Source organism: Neovison vison, chromosome 4 (genome assembly GCF_020171115.1).
Source record: "Neovison vison isolate M4711 chromosome 4, ASM_NN_V1, whole genome shotgun sequence".
NCBI lineage: Eukaryota > Metazoa > Chordata > Mammalia > Carnivora > Mustelidae > Neogale > Neogale vison.
Genome location: NC_058094.1, coordinates 83,087,714 through 83,112,325, shown reverse-complemented (window position 1 = coordinate 83,112,325; position 24,612 = coordinate 83,087,714).

The following is a 24,612-nucleotide window of genomic DNA, read 5'->3' as shown; positions in this document are numbered from 1 at the left end:
CTGAAAAATGAAAACATATATGCATGCACTCACACTCATATGGAACAAAACACTGAAACACTTAAGTAACCTAGTTTCTGATTAATTAATATCATCAATGCCTTAATCAAGTTACTATAAAATTATTCTGTAATATATTAAACTGAACTCCATTCTAATTGTTATAAATACCTAATCTTAACTTTTTTTGTTTTCTTCTTAGTTTGTTATTTTTTGTTGTTGTTGTTGTTAATTTTTTAAATTTTAATTCCAACATTGTTAACATACAGTGTTATATTAGTTTCAGGGTCACACTATAGTGACTCAACAATTGTATACATCATTACTCAGTTGTCATCATGATTAGTGCACTTTCAATCCCCTTCACCTAATGTATAAAAAAAGTAAACTGTAACTACCCTCTTTAATAGTTTAGTGTTCTTATAGCTGACATCTTACAATCATAATAAAAGGATTTAATTTAACCACCAAGCTTACCTTCGTAGGACAAATGTTTGCAGGTATTTGTCATAGATAAAAAATAGTATATACCCTATAGTATTATTTTAGTTGGTGAGTTAATCTTGACATTGAAATGTACTCTTTTCAGGTATTAATTACATTAAAGAATTAAATGATAGTGTAGTTATGACAATTCTTCTTGACAGCTGTCCTCAATTTTTAGAAAGTTCAAAAAGTGATCTATTTTATTCTTTATGAATTTTTGGTGACCTTTCTTTAAAAAACTTCACTGTGGGTTCAATTTATCTTGTTTCATTGAAAACAAGAATCACAGCCAAGGTTTTTGTTTTGGGTACATAACCATAGTATACAAAAGGGATTTCATATTATTATTACTGGGTATATTTCAGTGATAATATCTTGTGACTATTAATTTTCTAATTAGTATTTTGATGTTGGTAGGAAATTTTTGAATAACAAAGCTATGTCTATAGTTCCATTATTATACTGGAAGGCCATAACTTGAAGTCTTAGCCTATACTGTCACAAAATCCATTATGATTTTCTCACATATAGTCATATTTACAATCTGTTTCTGAGCCAAGAGCAAATCTCCACTGGGGCCTCCCATCGTAAGATAGAAATAGATAATAAACCACTTTAATTTTAAAACATTTACTCTTACAAAAGGTCATGTTTATCTATTTTAAGATGCAACTTTCTACATTTTATCATCTTTGTAATCGAGCATATCTTTCAATCAATGTGTTTTAAAATTGCAGTCAGTGAGGTAACTATAATGAAGTATTTCTCAGTTAATGTCCATGTACAAATTTGGACATAAATGTCCACATTATCATTTATTTTGAAAAATGTAAGTTAATAGTTGTATGTGCTTTCAGCTTAACTGGTCTTTAATGTGTCTTTAGGGATGTCTAGGTGGCTCACTCAGTTCAGCATCTGCCTTCAGCTCAGGTCACGATCCCAGGGTCTTGGGATCAAGTCCCACATTAGGATCCCTGCTCAGCCAAAAGCCTGCTTCTCCTTCTCCCTGCTGCTTCCCCTGATTGTTCTCCCTTGAGTGTTCTCTCTCTCTCTCTAACAAATAAATAAAAATATTTGGGGAAAAAATATGTCTTTCAAATTATACTAAATTTCAACATTGCACTAAAGACTGGAAACAAAGCAGAATCTTAACAAAGCTTACAAACAAATTTTATATTTGATGTAATTTGATATTCATCATTTGGAGGAATGAACATCATTTTATGTTTGCCTTGTGAATCAAAAACCCATATTTATCTAAGATGCTTTCAGGTGACAGTGTTATGTTCTGTTAGGAATATATTGCAAAAAGATTGCTTATCATATGGCACACAATGTGAATTAGGGCAAAAAATGTTGAATTCTTTATAATAAATTTAAAAAATCCATAGTAAGAAAACTCTGGCATGTCTGATTCATCCATAGTCTTTAAAGCCATTGAACATTAATGTGTTAGAAATTTCCTATCTACTTTAGTAGACTACAATTTAATTAACTTCTGTGATTCACATCAGAGTATATATACAGTGGTTTACCCACGGGTTTTGACATACATTAAAATTATAATGCCAATGCTACGAAAGTCAAGGTCACGAATACTGATTATGAAAAACACCATGTCATGTCACTGTGAAGCTATAAATTGCTTCTGGTCACTAAAAATTGTTTCCATATTTAATTTTCACCCACATAATAATTCTTAAGAATGAAATCTTCCCCAGTGATTTTTGCTGTACATACATAGAAACTTAAATGGGGGTTAGGTGAGCTGATTAAGAATTAGCTGGAAGTTCTAAGGAACAGAGATCCTAGAGCCTGATACCAGGTTGCCAAGTATTTTGGTTCTTAATGCAGTACATGGGCAGGTATTTGAAAATGTGGCAAATGAGTGACATGAAAAATGTGACGAATTGGTTCTATTCTTGGTAACTTGTATGGTCAGCTACAGTCCCTCAACATGTCAGTAAATGAAGCTCTTAAAAATCCCTGATGAAAGAATATAATTGCACACTGTTATCTGAAAACATTCCAATAACATGTTTTGGTATAATCAAGAAAGCACAAACACCAAAACCTGCATTATGCAGGTCATATGATATAGAAGATCAGTGATATGGAAGAAAATGCCATAGAGGAGTTTTCTTTTCAGAAAACCTCCATCACCTCAGATCTTTATAGTACAAAAGAGAATAACTTGTAGGAGAACATGGATATCAAATTAAAAATGAATTAAAAAGAAAGTTGGCGGCTCCTGGGTAGCTTAGTCAGTTAAGCATCTGCCTTCAGCTCAGGGTTCTGGAATTGAGCCCCACCTTGGGCTCAATAAGGAGCCTGCTTCTCCCTCTCCCTCTGACATTATCTCCTGCTTGTGCTCTTTGTCTCTCTCTCTCTGTCAAATAAATAAATAAAATCTTTAAAAAGAAGTCATAGAAAGGAGTTAGACTCTAAAGACAAAGTTTTTTTTTTTTAAAGAAACAATACATTTATATATTTTTTAAGTTCTACACATGAGTGACATGAAAAAAAAGTATGTTTAAGTATATATGGAATTATTGAAAATTTTTATGGATTAAAAATTACAAATAAAAATAGTAGAATGTAATGTATTCTACCTGTTTTCCTTAGTAGCCTTTTAAATAATGATAAATTTTATAATCTATGGCACTTTATATTGAATGGCATGGTGGTAATGTTTTTATTCTTTTGTTTTAAGGGAATTTTAAAAGCCAGATAATTAAAGAAAAATGATTTTGCATTATACCTAGAGGATCAAGAGGATAGCACTAAATATTTTTTTTTAGTTTCTCTCACGAAAATAATTCATGAATAGCAGCAGTCAATAAGAAGAGTGTAAAATATGAACCACAGACCTGTACCCCTGAAGCAAATGCTACATTATATGTTAATAAAAGAATCACCATTATTCTCGAATTTAAAAAAATAAAAATAAAAGATTAAAAAATATATAATTACATAACAATATTACATTGTATATTGTTATACTATATATGCTTCCAGAAAGCTATCAGACTCCCTACAAGGAAATATTAATCTCTCATAAATTCTTCTTTTATTAATTATTACTATTGTTTAACAAAATTCAAGGAAAGAATCCCTGCCATAAATGTGTTATTTTGACAGTTACAGTGAATAAAACTCAGTACTTTCCCATTTACTGCTCTCTCTCTCTTTTTTTTCTTTTTTTTCAACAAAACCAAGAGATCGTCAGCTAGTGTCCTGGCTTGGGCTAGGACTGAGGTGACTTACTGCTCTCTCTTAAAAAAAGACCTTTGCGTAGTGACCTCTAAGTTTGACCAATGAATGAAGTACAAATCCAGTATTGCTTCTCAGCACCAATGAACTCTTTTTTTTTTTTTTCCCATGTTTTTATTTCAATTCCAGTTAACTAATATACAGTGTTACATTAATTTCAGGGGTACAGTGTAGAGATTCAACATTCCACACAGCACCTGGTGCTCATCACAAGTGATTCCTTAATCCCCAGGACATATTTCACCCATCCCCCCATCTACCCCCCCTCTCATAACCATTAGTTTGTTCTTTAAGAGTTTGTTTCCTGGTTTGTCATTCTCTCTCTCTTTTTTCCCTATATTCATCTGTTTTGTTTTTTTTAAATTCCACCTGAGTGAAACCGTATGGTAATTGTCTGTCTCTATCATTTCACCAATGAATTCTTCTTAAAAATAATTTACCTAGGATGGCGCAGTTAGGCATGAGGCTCTGGTTTCAGCTCAGGTCTGATCTTAGGGTCCTGAGGTAGAGCCCTGTGTTGGGCTTGAGTTTCTCTCTCCCTTCTCTCTGCCCCTCCCTCCTGCTTTCTCTCTCAAATAAATAAATCTTTTTAAAAGAAGAACAAAAAACAATTTGCCTAATCTTTTTTTCAATAAAAGCCTTCAGTCCACCTTCTGTAATTGGGACACTATTTGATTTTTTTACCTAAATCTGTGTACTCTGAATTATAATTCTTTGATCCCAAATATACCCATTGCTTCTTAAACTGGTTTCTTTTTTTAGACTGACACAGATTATCTACTAACACTTGGGTTTCAAAAAATGATTACTAAGTAATTCAAAGCATGTGGATAGCATTCCTTCTGATAGCATGTTTCATATACATGTTTCTGGGGTAGCATTTGTCTGGATTTTAAGAGATATTTCTAACTTCAAATATTCAAGTCAGTACTCCTTTAATATTTTTTAAACTATGACTTAAAAACATGTTCCCCTACATGCTAAATATATGATCATTATAATTTATTTGTCCGAGGACAGAACAGAAGATACTTTTCTGCTTTCCAACAGAGCTGAATAAACACTAAAAAATTCTCTTTGTTATCTAATATTACAGTGCCATCAGCTCAGGCCAGGATTTTTATAATGATCTTCTAGAATATAGTTGCTTTTTTAATATCAAAAATGTTTTGATTTTATTTTTATGATAGATTGTTTTGCAAAGAGGGCTTTCACATTTTATGTTGTTATTTACAAATTTCAACTATGTGGGTTTCATTTTCCAGTTCTTTTCCAAAAACACTGAGAAAACACACAAAGTCCTTTATACATTTATTATGATTCACGTTTCTTCTGTAAAAATAAATTATTATAAATATATCTGATTGACCACCCATGACTTCTTGGGAATGTGGTGAATAAACATCTAATCATCTTATTTTAATTTAGACAAGTCATCCCTTTAGTGCCTATGCTGGAGAATGGATAGTTGCTGAAAAGTATGAATTAAGAAAGACATGAGGTCGAGGTGATTGTACTTTCTTATGTCCTCATTATAAACCATGAAAAGAATATATTATAGAGAGGGGGAAAAAAGGATGGAATTTTGATCTTTCAGCCACAGGGTGAGGAATCTGGGATATATTTGGGGTATTTACTTAAACCCTAATAATGATAGAACAAAAGGTAACTGGGTTCCCCATTTTTATAAATTTCAAAATGTCACTTTTGCAAGATGATTGACTTGATAGATATTATTTTAGTTTATATAACAAATCAAAACTCAGCATACAAGTCTCCTAAATTATAATAGAAATTTTTGATCAGTATGTGTTTTGATGGATCAGATGCATTAGATAAAAAGTTCCCGAGACATATTCTCTGGATAATTGAAAGAATAGCTTCTACAATAGAAAGGCAATAGGTGTGACTTCACATCCTCAGGCAGGATGTGCAGGTTTAGTGAAAGAAATTGTAGACAATGAGAGTCAGAGGCATGCGCACTGCGTGTGGGTCGCCCTGATCCTCAGCCAATTTTCCGTGTCCTAAAGCACAAGATGATTTCAACCAATTTTCTCCGCTTGATTTGAAGAAAAACAAAGAGATAAAAAATCTATATGCTAGACATTTTCTACAGAAGAAATTTAAAGTGGGCAACCTGCCATCTCTAAGAAAACGAAATCTAAACGTTGTTAGATATTTTGTATCAGCGTATTATAAAGAGAAGATGCAAAACTTATTTTTATGTATTTTCATTTAAAATAAAAATAAAACAGCTGTTATATAAATAAACTTGTCCTAAAGGAGGATTTTAATATAATTTTATACAACTTTACAATGCCGTTTTTCTAGTAATTCAGCATGTGAATGCTAAAAATGATAGAGTGTTTAAACATATGTGTTTATATAGTTTTCAAAGTAGTTTTTTTTGATTTAGTAGTCTGGTGGTTCTATCTGCAAAACTAATTGCAACGTTGACTCTTCTACCAGCCCCAGTTCCTATAGCTTGGGGGTTTTCTCACCGGTTGAGTAATAACTGCGGAGTCAGGGTGTGAATAATAAAACATGATGCCTGGGGATTAACTACATATGAAACAAAATATTTAGAGGAAATACAAAGTGTATGTCTAAGAATATGAAAATCTAGGCATAATCCTTGAAAATAACAGAAATTATATAATTAAATTTGTGTAAGAACACGTTAGTTATAATTTCAATATCAACACATCCACAAAGGAAATGGAAACTATCAAGCAAAATCACTTACCATGTAGGTTTTTTTTTCCTCTTTTCAAGTATGTGACAAAATTTGTATGAGAATATATTTTTTCCCCTAACCTGGGTGTCAGTTATATTAAGATTTTGTAATTATGTAGTTGGATTTAATACCAGGAAAACAAATGCTAATATCCACATTACATAAGTTAGTAGGAAATAATGTCCTAATAATAACAAAAATCTGAATGCTCACAAAGATTAAATGTTTATAGAAAAGAAAATTATGCAATTTTCATCAGGAAATAATGGGGCACCTGGGTGGCTCAGGGGGTTAGGGCCTCTGCCTTCTTCTCAGGTCATGATCCCGGGATCCTGGGATCCAGCCAGGCATTGGGCTCTCTGCTCAGTGGGGAGCCTGCTTCCTACTCTCTTTGCCTGCCTCTCCTCCTACTTGTGATCTCTGTCTTTCAAATAAATAAAAATAATAAAAATAATTTAAAGAAAATAATTCCTCAAATGCTCTGCATAGTGACAAAAGGTGGTAAAATTATAATTAAAATATCAAGGTGATGTCTGTTATTCACACACTGACACATCATGGCCCCATCATCAATTCCCCAGCTGCCAAAGTTGTAGTGAGTATACTTACAGGTAATAGAAGCTGATGTTGCCTTTAGTAGAGCAGATAAAAAGCTTCACCACTAAGACATAATAAGCTGCTTTCAGTACATTAAAAATGTATATGTTTAAAAACTCCCTTTTTTATATGCAATGATATATATTTTATAACTTACACATTTCTGTTCTAAATTTGGGGTAAGAATGGGGTAAAAGTGACACACATAGCTAGTGAGATTCCACCTGCATCCAAAGGGAGAAGAAACACAAAATAACTTATTTTTTTAAATTCACATAAGAAAGATTAATGATGACCCGAGCTTCCCCCAAGTGCCCCTCCATAAACAACAAACACAGCTGAAAATGCAAATACTCTCAGATCTCTCTGAAAGATTTGCAGAATTTACATAAATTCAGCAGGGGACTATATTAAGTGTGTTTCAACCAGCAGGAGTGTTCTGTATTTTATGGCTTTCTCTTATGCAAATATATTCTTCAGAAGATATATTTTAAGTTAAATAATTTTTTTTTTTTTTTTTAAAAACACAAGCTCCTTGTACATGTTAGCAGTGCTAAAATCTCCAGGCCTAAGATGGTGTCACTTAGGTTACAGCCCCAAGTCATTAAACCAAGACTTAATACCAAAACTAACTGCAGTTTCAACTCCAAGGAATGTAACCTTTCACCCATCCCATTTATTAATGGCACCAATGAGTCTGTCACAGAACCTTCTCCATTCCCCAAAAGAAGATGAAGTAATCTGCATGATACCCTCTGTGGTTTTCCCTAGGGGATAATGACTGCCTGGAACAATACTTTCTTGCTTTTTGCTTTTAACTTTCTTGGCCCTACCCTCTTTCCTATAAACACCTTCCATTTTGCACAGCTCCTTAGAATTTCCCTCTACCTGCTAGATGGGATGCTATCTGATTTATGAGTCATTTAATAATTAGATCTTAAAATTTACTTGGTTGAATTTTGTTTTTTAACAGAGGTACTGTGGGACTATATCTACAGATTGTACAATTTATTTTTTTACTAAATCTTATATTTTATACATTGAGAAATAAAGCTTATCTCTGAAAAATGATCCTGTAACAAAGCTGTTTAATTTTTTCAAATAATTAAAAATTATACAATATTAGTTACAATAAAATATTTAACTAATATGTTGGATGAGATGCATTTGACTGTAAAGAAAAGAAACCCTCAATTCCTTTTGATTTGAACAGTGAGTACATTTATTATCTCCCAAATAAGAAGTCTGGAAATAGGACTGCTCCAAAAATGACATGGCAGAGCTCTGGATTCACTTCTCTGCATGTTTGACTTTGTCCTCCTTGGTACCTCCTTGGTCCTCCTCATTGCAACTCTCACAGCAAGACTATCGCAATTCCAAGCATCAAATCCATTAGCACCACTGGAAACAAGGCCACTAGGAAGTATTCACCAGCAACACCATCCTGTAAGAATTTCCTTTATAGTTTCAAGTCATGTGTTTTTTTCCTAAACCAATCACTCTGGAGGACAAAGAGATTTGAAGAATGGCTTATTTTGAGGATGAAATGGATGTTGAGAAGTCAACTTCCAGAAATTCTATATCTTAATCCTTGGATTTGATAGCAGGATGGAGCTTTCTTGGGGAGAACACTAGGACTATGAAAATAGTGTCTATTTAACAAACACAATTTTGTTGGCTCAAATAGGAAATGACCCTATTTTTCAACTATCAATTACTAAACCAAAAAATTCTCCTTTTCAGACAAATGAGAACAATGGACTAATAGTTTATGATGGCTAATAAAATGTCTATGATAATTAATAAGCAGCTGCATCTGAAAGACAGTTGGGATACCTACCTTTAGACTTGTCTGGGCTGATTCAATAAAATCCAACATCTAAGATGTTAAAAACATAGTTAACACTTATATGTAATTTTTATTGCCATTGTCAATTTAATAAGCCAATATCTAACAGAGACTTATACTTTGTTCTACTTTGTATATACTGCTCTATGTAGTCCATGTACACTTAAGTTTCCACACAATGAAAATAGAATATTTGGAAAACAAATAAATGTATTAAAGGAATTTCTCTTTATGAAATTCATTGAAATATTATGTGATCTAATAGTTATGTTATGTTATATAATATAATATAATATAATATAATATAATATAACTATAGAATAGTTATATTATGTTATATAGTCTTAAACCAACCAGATACTGAGATTCTACCTGTACCAATAGGGGAACAAACACAGAATAACCTTTTCTTAATTCATGGAAAAAAGAATAATGACAACCTGAACTTTTCCCAATTACCCCTGCTTAAACTGTGAACACAGCTGAAAATATCACTTCCTTAGGCCCTTCTGAGAGATTTATGAAAATCACAGAAATGCAGCAGGGGATCTTATTAAGTGTGTTTCAATCAGCAGGAAAACTTGTACTTTATGGTTTTCTCCTCTGCAAATATATTCCTCAGAAGATATATTTTAAGTTAGGTAAATTTTTAAAAAATACATGTGCATGTGCATATCAGAGTTGAAGGTGAATGAATGAGAAATTGCTCATAATTTTCAAGGAAACCTTGCATTGATGGCTACATTCCTCCCTTTTGTGAAAAGTAAATGAGCTTTGATTATAACTTGGGTTTTGATTTAAACATCCACCTTGGCTATTAGTCTTGAAGCAGTATTTCTAGTATGTCACTTGAGAAGCAAAACAAGAAAAAAATAATAAATGAGAGAGTGAAAGCAAGGAAGTTTTAATTTTTTTTTTAACTATGTTACTTGATGTACAAACAGAAATTCATATGATAGAACTATAGTGGCAATGGCAGGTAGCAGTAATAAAAAAAGCAAAACAACAACAACAAAACAAACAAACAAAAATTGTCACTGTCCCTGGTATATAATACTGTATCCAGAACTTTTGATGTTGTTACTAGATGTGAGAACAGAACAAAAGAAATAGAAAGGAGAGGGGAAAAAAACAAACAAAACAAAAACAAAAACAAAACGACACCTCTCAGTCTCAGTGCTTAAACCTGAAAGAGGTAAGCAGACAATTTTATAATCTCAAATTAAATAACAGCAATGTCCAATCTCTGTTTAGCAGCTGGGATAACTGTTTACTTGCCAATCTGGCTAAGTCATAGCCAACTCATGGTTTCCCTGGGACTTGCAAACGGTGTATAAGAATGTTTGTTTAGGAGGGTGAGATGCTTAAGAGATCTGCTATAGTTTTTCTGAAGGTTTTTTCCTCAAGTGGTATAATTAATGGCACAGGAAGATATAAATGCCTTCAAATATCTTCTTTGCTAAAACAACATAGAGCCCTAATGTGTACAGTGAGCACTTACAGTTTGTTTAGAGTTTAATAAAAAATCTCCATCCAAAAGAAGGTGAAAAATATCCTAGACATCAAGAAAAACCACAAAATAAACATCGTCATAAATGGTGACAGATGGGAAACAAAAGAAAGATGTATGTTCTGGACATTTCTATTCAATTTTGTGCTGAAGGTTTCAGCCAGGGCAAGTAAGTAGGGGAAAAAGATGGCATTTAGATTAGGGAGATAAAAGTAGTGAAATATTTCTAATAGTTGATATCATAATCATATACAAAGAAAATCCTAAGTAATCCGCTAAAATATAGCTGTTGGAACTAAGAGTCAAGTTCACCAGGCTTTAAGATAAAGATCATTATGAAAAGTATTTCTATGAAGAAACAATGAACAATAAAATTAAGAAAAACCTCCACTTACAATATCAAAAAGAACGACATACTTAGAAATAAATAGAACATAAGAAGTGTAAGAATTATATACTGAAAACTACAAAACATTGAAAAAAAAGAAAGGAGACCTTAAATGGAAAGACAACTCTGTTTATGAATCAGAAGACTTAATATTGTTAAGATGGCAGTACTCCACAAATTGTTTTACAGATTCAGTACAGCCTTTGTCAAAATTGTAGCCTAGTTTTCACAGAGATTGATAGTTGATACTAAAATTCATGTGAAAATTCAAATCACCCAGATAGCAAAACAAAACAAAACAAACAAAAAATACAAAAATGCAAGAAGACAACAACAATAACAAAAACTAAAGAAGAAGAGGATTCACATTTTCCAATTTTAATGTCACGATAGCAAGCAAGATAGGGAATATAGTGTAGGTCAGTGGAATATATTTACGAGTCCAGAAATTTACCCTTCCATTTATTGCTAATTGATTTTAACAAGGGCCTAAAGAAAATTTAAGTAGAAAATAGTCCTTTCTACAAATACTGTTGGGAGAAGAGACTATCCATACACAACAGAATGAAGTTGGAGCATCCACCTCACACCACCCACAAAAAACTAACTCAAAATGGACTGTAGGCCTAAGTGTAGGTGCTAAATCTATAAAACCCTTAGTAGAAAACAGGACAAATCTTTGTGACTGTGGCTTAAGCAGGGATTTTTAGACATGACTCTAAAATCCCATATGACAAAAGAAAGATAGATAAATCATATTAATCAAAATTTAAAATGTGTGTGTCATGATGTAAAATGGTGTAGTTACTTGTGAAGCACTTGAGCAGCTCTTCAAATTTTTAAACATAGAGTTTGCTTATGATCCATGGATCCTATGCACATATCCAGGAGAAATGAGAACATGTCTACACAAAATTTGTAGCTGAATGTTCATAGGAGTATTATTCATAATAGCTCCAAATAAAACAACTCCAATGTCATCAACTGATAAGAGAATGAGAACGAATGAAATGTAACATCGCTACACTGTTAAAAGGAATAGAGTACTAATAAATGCTACAGTATGGATGAACATTAAAAATATTAACTAAGTGAAAGAAACCAGTCACAATAAGCCACATATTGTATGTCCAGAGTAGGTAAATGTAGAGACAGAAAACAGGTCAGTTGTTCCTTAGAGCTGGAGGTACAGAATAGAATGAGACCACTGAGGTTTCTTTCGGGGGTGCTTAAAATATTCTAAAATTAGATCACTGTTATGGATGCACTAAAATCCAATAAATCATCTGCATTAAGGGGGAAATTTGCTAAGGTCAGGAACATGGCAGGGATGTCCATTATCACCACTGCTATTCAACATGGTACTAGAAGTCCTGGCCTCAGCAATCAAACAGCAAAAAGAAATTAAAGGCATCCAAATCAGCAAAGAAGAAGTCAAATTATCACTCTTTGCAGATGATATGATACTATATGTGGAAAGCCCAAAAGACTCCACTCCAAATCTGCTAGAACTTGTACAGGAATTCAGTAAAGTGTCAAGATATAAAATCAATGCATAAATCAGTTGCACTTCTTTACATCAACAATAAGAAAGAAGAAAGAAAAATTAAGGAGTCAATCCCATTTACAATTGCACCCAAAACTGTAAGATACCTAGGAATAAACCTAACCAAAGAAGCAAAGAATCTATACTCAGAAAACTACAGAGTACTCATGAAAGAAATTGAGGAAGACACAAAGAAATGGAAAAGTGTTCCATGCTCATGGATTGGAAGAACAAATATTGTGAAAATGTCTATGTTACCTAAAGCAATCAACACATTTAATGCAATCCCTATCAAAATACCATCCAGTTTTTTCAAAGAAATGGAACAAATAATCCTAAAATTTATATGGAACCAGAAAAGACCTCGAATAGTCAGAGAAATGTTAAAAAAGAAAGCCAAAGTTGATAGCATCACAATTCCAGACTTCAAGTTCTATTACAAACTGTCATCATCAAGACAGTATGGTACTGGCACAAAAACAAACACATAGATCAATGGAACAGAATAGAGAGCCCAGAAATAGACCCTCGACTCTATGGTCAACTAATCTTCAACAAAGCAGGAAAGATGTCCAATGGGAAAAAGCCTCTTCAACAAATGGTGTTGGGAAAATTGGACAGCCACATGCAGAAAAATTAAATTGGACCATTTCCTTACACCACACACCAAAATAGACTCAAAATGGATGAAGGACCTCAATGTGAGAAAGGAATCCATCAAAATCCTTGAGGAGAACACAGGCAGGAACCTCTTTGACCTCACCTGCAGCAACTTCTTCCTATGAATATCGCCAAAGGCAAGGGAAACAAAGGCAAAAATGAACAATTGGGACTTCATCAAGATCAAAAGCTTTTGCACAGCAAAGGAAACAGTCAGCAAAACCAAAAGACAACTGACAGAATGGGAGAAGATATTTGCAAGTTGCATATCAGATAAAGGGTTAGTACCCAAAATTTACAATGAGTGTATCAGACTCAACACCCAAAGAACAAATAATCCAATCAAGAAATGGCAGAGGACATGAACAGACATTTCTGCAAAGAAGACATCCAGATGGCCAACAGACACATGAAAAAGTGCTCCACATCACTCAGCATCAGGGAAATACAAATCAAAACCACAATGAGATACCACCTCACACCAGTCAGAATGGCTAAAATTAACAAGTCAGGAAATGACAGACGCTGGTGAGGATGTGGAAAATGGGGAACCCTCCTACACTCTTGGTGGGAATGCAAGCTAGAGAAACCATTCTGGAAAACAGCATGGAGGTTCCTAAAAAGTTGAAAATAGAGCTACCCTATGACCCAGCTATTGCACTACTGGGCATTTATCCTAAAGATACAAATGTAGTGATCTGAAGGGGCACGTGCACCCGAATGTTTATAGCAGCAATGTCCACAATAGCCAAACTATGGAAAGAACCTAGATGTCCATCAACAGATGAATGGATAAAGAAGAAATGGCATATATATATATATATATATATATATATATATATCCCATCAAAAGAAATGAAATCTTGCCTTTTATGATGATGTGGATGGAACTAGAGGGTATCATGCTTAGTGAAATAAGTCCTTCGGGAAAGACAACTATCATATATGAAGAAGTGGGGATGCAACGTGGGGTTTTGGGCAGTAGTAAAAGAATAAATAAAACAAGATAGGATCAGGAGGGAGACAAGCCATAAGAGACTCTTAATCTCACAAAACAAACTGAGGGTTGCTCAGGGGTAGGGGGATAGGGAGAGAGGGGTGGGGTTATGGACACTGGGTGGGATATGTGCTATGGTGAGTGCTGTGAAGTGTGTAAACCTGGAAATTCACAGACCTGTACCCCTGGGGCTGATAATATATTATATGTTTATAAAAATCTTTGAAAATTATAAAAAAAGGGAAAATTTATGGTGTGTGACTTATAGCTCTATAAAGCTATTAATAAAATTAATATTACTCACTTTAGCAATAATGTAAATAACAAATATAATCAGGGAATAGAAACTGTTCAAAGGAGGAAAGAAATCATTTGGGGATTATCTTTTCTTTTGGATTATACATACTATTGTTTTTCTCCATTAATCTTCCTAGAAGTTATAACATAAATACTGCATTTTTGAAAAGGAGATATTATGTTATCATTTTGAGCTTTGCTCAGTTGCTTCTTATTTCCTTAAATAAATTATTCTTAAATTCATATAATTAGCTCTGTGCTTTTGAGGAAATATCATTAATAAGGCATTTAAATTCCAATGAATATTTAGGAATTAGAGGGATTTTTACATGAGTAAAATGTTACATTTTATTTTAAGTTTGTTTGCTTTTTTTAAAATATTCTTTCCACATAGGAAATTTTGGTTCTTTTTTTTATTTAATTTTTTTTCAGTGTTCCAAGATTCATTATTTATGCACCATTTTTTTTATTACATTTTGGCGAGTAATGTGGCTTATATGTAACTGAAGTGTTTTCCTGTGGGTAATTTATATATCCAATTTTCACTAATGGTACAAAACTAGCAAGTCCTCATATGTGAAATGAGGTCTGTCCAGTATACTAGTGAATTTTCTGTGTCTATACTAGGGTCAGTTCCAAATTGCCAAGGGTGATACAGATATTAAAAGTAAAGTTACTGAAAGAGATGAGTAAACTTCCTGCTATATACCTTTTCTTTCAAGTTTCAACCCCTAATCTATTAATATTTTTAAGATGAAAAATCTCCTTCACCAACAACAAAGATACTGACATGAAACAAATCAAAACACAGTCATTAACATAGTTCTAATGACTTTCTACCTAGGTAGGTATGCTAGACAGACCTCATTTCACATATGAGGACTTGCACACCTGCTTGTGCTCTCTCTCTCTCTGAAAAATAAATAAATAAAATACTAAAAAATAAAGGAAGGAGGAAAGAAAGGAGAAAGAAAAGTTATTTTTCATTAATGGCTTCTCTATGTGAAATTTTCTAAGTATACTGGTTTCTTTAGAACATAACTTTGAATCTTCACTTTGTTACTTTAACATAATTTCCTATTCACTATGATAAATATATATTTTAATTTGGAGACTTGGAGGATAGATGATAGAGAAATGATAGATAAATAGATAATGTAAGTGTTGGGGTATAAAAGGAGAGCACTAATAAGAGATGCAAAAAATGAAATATTAAAAATGAAAATTATTGTTTGTTATAAAATAAATAACCTAAACATTAGAATAAAAATGTTATTTTTTTAAGAGTAACTTTTTAAAAAAATTTGAGAAAACAACAACAAAACTGCAATAATGGTTGCCACTATCATTACTCCTTGTATCTAGGAACAAGATGATAGAAAAAACAAGGAAAGCTATTATTTTAATTCTCTCCATCAATCAAACAATGGCAAGGAACTGTCCTTTTCTGATTGAGAAAAAGGGTTTTGACAGATGAGGAAAGTATCAGCAAAAGACCTAATTTGTTATGAACTGTGTGACTTGTCCTGAAAAGATTCTGTCTCAAGACTCAGCACCCCAGACAATCAGTTGAATGAAATAGCTACTACAGTGAGTGAAAGTATTGACATCTCCCTTCAAAATAGTGCATAAAAAGACAAAAATATTTGATAGAAATTATTACTCTTCATTATGCAAATAATCTGTAAATTTATGCCAAGATATTTTCTTAAAAATATTTCTTCTCAAGTGTTATTGATTGTTAAATTTAGAAATCCAGCTAAATAAAATTACATCTAGATAAGGACATTTAAGGAGCAAAATAAATACCTATGAAAATACAGTGTGAAATATACCCACACATTAAAATAATTAACTTTACATGGTGAGATTATGTCGGGGACCGCCTCCGGCCGGGAAAGTCCCCGCCATTACAAGATGGTGCTTGGCTCACTGCCAGCAAAATATGCTGCAAGTAAACACCGAACTTTCTGGTGAAGCCCACCTGAAGGAGGACATAGTCATTGGCTGTTTCAAATTTAATCAGTATAATAACAGGACTCTCATTGGCTCTCCCCATTGTTTGGCCCCTTATTGGTCACCCTGACACATATAAGCTAAGAAAGTTGTCGAAATAAAGAGACGAAGCATTAACACCATGCCAGGCTGGTTGTCGTTCTTGCGGGCCGAGGGCGACAAATGGTGCCGAGACCCGGGAATAGTTAACGAGTAAGTAAACCTTGCAAGGAGAAAAACCGCAGGTAAGCGGTGAAGGAACCACAATTAAAGTGGTGGCAATCTTGTACAAGACCGCAATAAGAAGCGGGCGGCCATAGAGCCGGGATTTTCTTAAGGGAATACGATTAAAGTGGTGGGAATCTTGTACAAGACCGCAATAAGAAGCGGGCGGCCATAGAGCCGGGATTTTCTTCCGCGGTAAAGCAGGGAGTAAAGGTCGACTGAAGTATATGCGTGTAAAAAGTCAATGTGTTGGTTAGTGTCTTTAACGTCTGCGTCTGTTGTCTTTGTGTTCATAATGGGATCTGAAGTATCTAAAGAGTGTTCTTCTTGTGCCTCAGAGGGGGGTAGTTCTAGTGAAGAGGAAGAAGAAATGTCAGGGGAAAAGTTAGACCGTAAAATGTACTCCAAGTTTGAACAGTTGAAACTGTCGACTCCAGCAACGCCTAGTGCCCCTCCGCCGTATAATCCTATGGCGTGCCAAGGAGCTTGTAGCTGCTGCACCACATGCGGTAGTGGCAGGGCTTCGAGCTGGAGAGATCATGACCTGACCTCTGCCTTTCCGGTTTTAGAGGACCAAAACAACCAGCGGTATCATCAGCCTCTTGATTTTAAACTAGTTAAGCAATTAAAGGAAGCAGTCATGCAGTATGGCCCTCAGGCAGCCTTTACAGTATCTTTGTTGGAGGCCATAGCGGGAATGAACTTAGTCCCTGAAGACTGGGGTAATCTAGCCCGTGCAACCTTGTCAGGAGGGCAATATCTAGTATGGAAAACAGCCTGGCAAGAATACTCACAGGACACTGCCCGCCGTAATGCAGCGGCTGGAAATCCTCAGTGGGACCTAGAAATGTTAATGGGAATGGGACCGTACATGGGAAAGCAGGCCCAAATACAATACAACCCTGCAGTGTATCTGCAAATAGCCGCGGCGGCCACTAAAGCATGGAAAACCATTCAAGGCAGTGGGGATTTACAGGGTCAGCTGTCTAAGGTAATACAAGGACCAAATGAGGCATATGCTGATTTTGTAGCGAGGCTGATGCAAACAGCTGGTCGAATATTTGGGGAGGTAGAGGCAGCCATGCCATTGATAAAACAGCTGTCTTATGAGCAAGCTAATAAGTGGTATAAAGCAGCCATCAGTCTGATCCAGAAAAGGCTAGAAGCTGCTCAGATAGACAGAATTGACTATTCCAAACCTTTGCTATTTTGTGTCCTTGCCGAAAAACGAGCTCCCACTGCAGTTTTTTGGCAATCTGGCCCCATATCATGGGTTAGTTTGGCCCACTCTCCAAGGAAGGTCTTGCCTTGGTACCCAAGCGCCGTTGCGCAAATTATACTTAAAGGGATTAAACTTAGTTTAGCAGCGTTTGGTAAACAACCAGATACTATAATAACACCATATACGCAGGAACAAATAAAGTGCCTAGCAGCCTGTGATGATGACTGGGCCATTTTGATAACTATAACGTGCGCTCAATTTGATAACCACTACCCATCACATCCATGGCTACAGTTCAGTTTATCCAATCCAATCATATACCCTAGGATCACTCACCATAAACCCCTCAGTAATGTAAGGCTTATATTCACTGATGGATCTAAGCAAGGAGTAGGAGCTATAGTTACCAAAGAAGAGAGTTGGACCTTCCTATTTCAAAGCTCCTCTCCCCAAGAAACTGAGCTGCTCACAGTGATAAAAGCATTTCAAATGTTTCATCAAGAACCCTTCAACCTTTTATCAGATAGTAGATATGTGGTGCAAGCTGTCTCTATCATTGAAAATGTGGGTTCTATTAATGCCAGGTCTACTGTCTCTAAGGCATTACAAGAAATCCAAACATTAGTTTGGGACAGGAAGGTTCCATTTTATGTTGGCCACATAAGAGCTCATACAACCTTACCAGGCCCCCTGACACAAGGTAATCGGTTAGCAGACTCCTTAACCAGAGGAGAATTTGTCTTTGCCATTGAGGACCCGGTGCAACAGGCGAGACATTATCATAAGCTGTTCCATGAGAATGCTTTAACTCTTCGCCTCAAATTTAACATAACAAAAGCACAGGCACGGGACATAGTAGTCTCCTGCAGAAACTGCGTGACTTTACTACCTGCACCTTCTTTGGGGGTTAATCCTAAGGGTCTGTTACCTAATCATATATGGCAAATGGATGTCACACATGTTTCAGAATTTGGAAAGTTAAGATATGTTCATGTCTCTGTAGATACCTGCTCTGGAATAATTTTCGCCTCAGTGCATACGGGGGAAAAATCCAGAGATGTTATCGCCCATTGCCTACAGGCTTTCGCGGCATGGGGAAAGCCACGCCAGTTAAAGACAGATAATGGTCCAGCCTACACCTCACAACCCTTCAAAGCCTTCCTACAACAACTTGACATTCACTTGATACATGGAATACCCTATAACCCACAAGGACAGAGTGTTGTGGAGTGCGCGCATCTTACAATAAAAAATGCGCTTTATAAACAAAAAGGGGGAATAGGGGACACCTTCAGGTCCCCTAAAGATAAGCTCAACACCATTCTCTTTATTTTGGATTTTTTAACGTTGGACAAAACAGGTAAATCAGCTGCAGACAGACATGCAAGTGCTGCTGCTGCTCCCCCTAAGCCTTTAGTACTTTGGAAGGACATCCTCACAGGAAAGTGGAATGGACCAGATCCAGTGTTAGTATGGAGTAGGGGGTCTGTATGTGTTTTTCCACAGGAAAAAGAGGCTCCAATTTGGATCCCAGAGCGGCTGGTGCGTGCAGCCTTGCCTCCGAACACCAGTCATGATGCTGAAGATGCTGATGATAACGCTGGGGATGCTACACCTCCTGCGGCCGACTCAAGCCAGGGAGCTGTGAGCAGTGGTTAAAGCATGGCTATATCCTTTACCAGTGACTAATTCTTTTCTCATATTCCCTCCTCTCCCTTTGATGCATGGCAGGTCTGTAACTTGTTAGGAGCATGTACTGATATCTCAGCAGTGTCCCATGTTAAATGGTGGCAAATTCCTCAACTGTTCTTATAAACAAAATGACTCTAGTACCTTTGAGACAACAGTTAATGTGTCTTGTCCCAATAATATTACTTATCAGCCCACTCCCATATGCGTCTCGCCACCGTTCCTTTTCCTCGTAACAAATGCTAGCAGGCTGAATGATATGTTGAATTGCACTAAGAATTGCTATCTTTCCCAGTGCTGGAATGTCACGGCCTTCAAGCTGGCTGTGATTATGCGTATCCCTACTCCTATCCCAGTTTTCATTCCAGAGGACAAGTTACCGGTGGTGCTATCCAGAAAGAAGAGAGACTTTGGTATCACAGCCGCCATTGTGAGAGCATTGCCTAGATCTACAGCAGCTGCCACGGCAGCAGCAGTCTCGCTTGCTGCAACTAGACCCACTGCGGAAGCTGTGAACACCCTTGCAGCAGGAACGGCGGCTGCCCTTCAAACACAGACTCAGATCAATGCACATCTGCAAGCAGGAATCCTAAATAGTCAACCAGAGAGTGGATTTGGTTCAAGAACAAGTGGACATATTGGGGGCCCTATTGGGACTGGGATGTATAGCACCCTTCCCGGCAATTTGTGTAACTCCCATAGCCTATGCTAATATGAGTGACTTACAGAATGTCTCCCGACAGCTCTCCCAGTATTTGCAGGGTGCTTGGTCTGACGATTTTCTGACGATTTTCAAAATTTCACACAAGTACGTGTGTGCAACCAACTTCCCTCCCAGAGCTATTTCAAACATTCAGCAATATGTTCCAGGTTACCAAACAATGGGCTGGCACAATTGGTCTTCTTGTCCTCCTTCTTATTGGCATTCTGCTTCTATTCAGAAAAGTTCGCCAGTGGAGAACACAGCAGCGAGAGCAGAGCCGAGCTATAGTACAAGCTCTTATGTCAATAGAGGCTGGGACATCTCCCCAGATGTGGCTAAGCATGCTAGATCGGTAGTCAAAGACGGGTAAGATCAGTAGAGAAACATACCAACCTAAGACAGGACAGAGATCATCGATATCTTGTGTCTGATGACGGGTAAGGATGTTTTCTGCTACTGACAACCTAAGACAGGCACGATCTCTGCAATAAAACAAAAAGGGGGAGATGTCGGGGACCGCCTCCGGCCGGGAAAGTCCCCGCCATTACAAGATGGCGCTTGGCTCACTGCCAGCAAAATATGCTGCAAGTAAACACCGAACTTTCTGGTGAAGCCCACCTGAAGGAGGACATAGTCATTGGCTGTTTCAAATTTAATCAGTATAATAACAGGACTCTCATTGGCTCTCCCCATTGTTTGGCCCCTTATTGGTCACCCTGACACATATAAGCTAAGAAAGTTGTCGAAATAAAGAGACGAAGCATTAACACCATGCCAGGCTGGTTGTCGTTCTTGCGGGCCGAGGGCGACAAGATTATGGATATTATTTAATGTTTTCTACTTGTACATTTCTAAATTTATTTAATGAAGAGGTGTTTTTATGAGAAAAATAGCAACTTTCTTTAAAGGTATTGGTAAGGTTCTTCTCAAACCACTTTATCTTCTCTATATATGTATTTGTATTTGAAAATGTTATAATAATAGTAAGAAAGATTCTAGATAAATAAGAGTTACTATTAAAGATGAAGATTTCTCAAATTACTGTTTTAGAACATTTTGTTTTTAAGTAATCTCTATTTACAATGTGGGGCTCAAACTCACAATCCCGAGATCAAGAATTGTGTGCACCACAAACTGAACTGGCGAGGGCCTTAATTTCTCAAATTTTTAACTGCATTTTGCCTCCAAATTGTTTGAGGAAAAACTAATAAAAATGTTCCCTGAGATATATTTGATGCCTAAATCTTTTTTTTTAATTTAAATTCAAACTTTATTACAAAGACAATAAAAAAGGAGTATTTCCCAAAATGAGGAGCAAAGTGCAACCCCTCCCCAAGCCAAAATCTTCCCATCAAAGGAACAAAGAACTTCACATTTCAAAAATTTTACTATTCTGCTAACCACATGTGGACTGCATCCCACTGTATAGAACAGAGAGAAACAATCTTTTACATACAGATGACATGATTTTATTATGGGAATTCAGAATATCCTTAGTAAGTTGTTGACCCTGAATGGTTAAATACAGTCAGAAAGGGTAAAACACTGAGTGTAGTTTATCATATTGTATCACATATTTGAAAGTTGCTAGGAGAGTAGGTTTTTTTTTTTTTTTGTATTTTATTTTATTTTTTCAATTTATTTATTTTCAGAAAAACAGTATTCATTATTTTTTCACCACACCCAGTGCTCCATGCAAGCTGTGCCCTCTATAATACCCACCACCTGGTACCCCAACCTCCCACCCCCCCGCCACTTCAAACCCCTCAGATTGTTTTTCAGAGTCCATAGTCTCTCATGGTTCACCTCCCCTTCCAATTTACCCAAATTCCCTTCTCCTCTCTAACGCCCCTTGTCCTCCAGGCTATTTGTTATGCTCCACGAATAAGTGAAACCATATGATAATTGACTCTCTCTGCTTGACTTATTTCACTCAGCATAATCTCTTCCAGTCCCGTCCATGTTGCTACAAAAGTTGGGTATTCATCCTTTCTGATGGAGGCATAATACTCCATAGTGTATATGGACCACATCTTACTTATCCATTCGTCCGTTGAAGGGCATCTTGGTTCTTTCCATAGTTTGGCGACTGTGGCCATTGCTGCTATAAACATTGGGGTTCAGATGGCCCTTCTTTTCATGACATCTGTGTCTTTGGGGTAAATACCCAGGAGTGCAATTGCAGGGTCATAGGGAAGCTCTATTTTTAATTTCTTGAGGAATCTCCACACTGTTCTCCAAAGAGGCTGCACCAACTTGCATTCCCACCAACAGTGTAAGAGGGTTCCCCTTTCTCCACATCCCATCCAACACATGTTATTTCCTGTTTTGTTAATTTTGGCCATTCTAACTGGTATAAGGTGATATCTCAATGTGGTTTTAATTTGAATCTCCCTGAGGGCTAATGATGATGAACATTTTTTCATGTGTCTGATAGCCATTTGTATGTCTTGATTGGAGAAGTGTCTGTTCATATCTTCTGCCCATTTTTTGACGTGTTTGCCTGTTTCGTGTGTGTTGAGTTTGAGGAGTTCATTATAGATCCTGGATATCAACCTTTTGTCTGTACAGTCATTTGCAAATATCTTCTCCCATTCCGTGGGTTGCCTCTTTGTTTTGTTGACTGTTTCCTTTGCTGTGCAGAAGCTTTTGATTTTGATGAAGTCCCAAAAGTTTATTTTGGCTTTTGTTTCCTTTGCCTTTGGAGACGTATCTTGAAAGAAGTTGCTGTGGCTGATATCGAAGAGATTACTGCCTATGTTCTCCTCTAGGATTCTGATGGATTCCTGTCTCGCATTGAGGTCTTTTATCCATTTTGAGTTTATCTTTGTGTACGGTGTAAGAGAATGGTTGAGTTTCATTCTTCTACATACAGCTGTCCAGTTTTCCCAGCACCATTTATTGAAGAGACTGTCTTTTTTCCACTGTATATTTTTTCCTGTTTTGTCTAAGATTAATTGACCATAGAGTTGAGGGTCCATATCTGGGCTCTCTACTCTGTTCCACTGGTCTATGTGTCTGTTTTTATGCCAGTACCATGCTGTCTTCGTGATCACAGCTTTGTAATAAAGCTTGAAATCAGGTAAGGTGATGCCGCCAGCTTTATTTTTGTTTTTCAACATTTTCTTAGCGATTCGGGGTCTCTTCTGATTCCATACAAATTTTAGGATTATTTTCTCCAGCTATTTGAAGAATGCCGGTGGAATTTTGATCGGAATGGCATTAAAAGTATAGATTGCTCTAGGCGATATAGACATTTAACAATGTTTATTCTTCTGATCCAAGAGCATGGAATGGTCTTCCATCTATTTGTGTCTTCTTCAATTTCTTTCATGAGTGTTCTATAGTTCCTCAAGTACAGATCCTTTACCTTTTTGGTTAGGTTTCTTCTCAGGTATCTTATGGTTCTTGGTGCTATAGTAAATGGAATCGATTCTCTAATTTCCCTTTCTGTATTTTCATTGTTAGTGTATAAGAAAGCCACTGATTTCTGCACATTGACTTTGTATCCTGCCACGTTGCTGAATTGCTGTATGAGTTCTAGTAGTTTGGGGGTGGAGTCTTTTGGGTTTTCCATATAAAGAATCAAGTCATCTGCAAAGAGAGAGAGTTTGACTTCTTCATTACCAATTTGGATACCTTTTATTTCTCTCTGTTGTCTGATTGCTGTTGCTAGGACTTCTAATACTATGTTGAACAAGAGTGGTGAAAGTGGGCATCCTTGTCTTGATCCTGATCTCAATGGGAAGGCTGCAAGCTTTTTCCCATTGAGGATGGTATGGGTCTTTCATATTTTTGCTGTGGGTCTTTCATAAATAGATTTGATGAGGTTCAGGAATGTTCCTTCTATCCCTATACTTTGAATCATTTTAATCAGGAATGGATGTTGGATTTTGTCAAATGCTTTTTCTGCATCAATGGAGAGGACCATGTGGTTCTTCTCTCTTCTCATATTAATTTGTTGTATCACATTGATTGATTTGCGAATGTTGAACCATCCTTGTAGCCCAGGGATGAATCCCACCTGATCATGGTGGATAAACTTTTTAATGTGTTGTTGGATCCTGTTGGCTAGGATCTTGTTGAGAATCTTAGCATCCATATTCATCAGTGATATTGGTCTGAAATTCTCCTTTTTTGGTAGGGTCCTTGCCTGGTTTGGGGATCAGGGTAATGCTGGCTTCATAGAAAGAGTCTGGAAGTTTTCCTTCTGCTTCAATTTTTTGAAACAGCTTCAGGAGAATAGGTGTTATTTCTTCTTGGAAGGTTTGGTAGAATTCCCCAGGGAATCCGTCAGGTCCTGGGCTCTTGTTTTTTGGGAGGTTTTTGATCACTGATTCAATCTCGTTATTAGATATCGGTCTATTCAGGTTGTCGATTTCTTCCTGGTTCAATGTTGGTAGTTTATATTTTTCCAGGAATGCATCCATTTTATCTA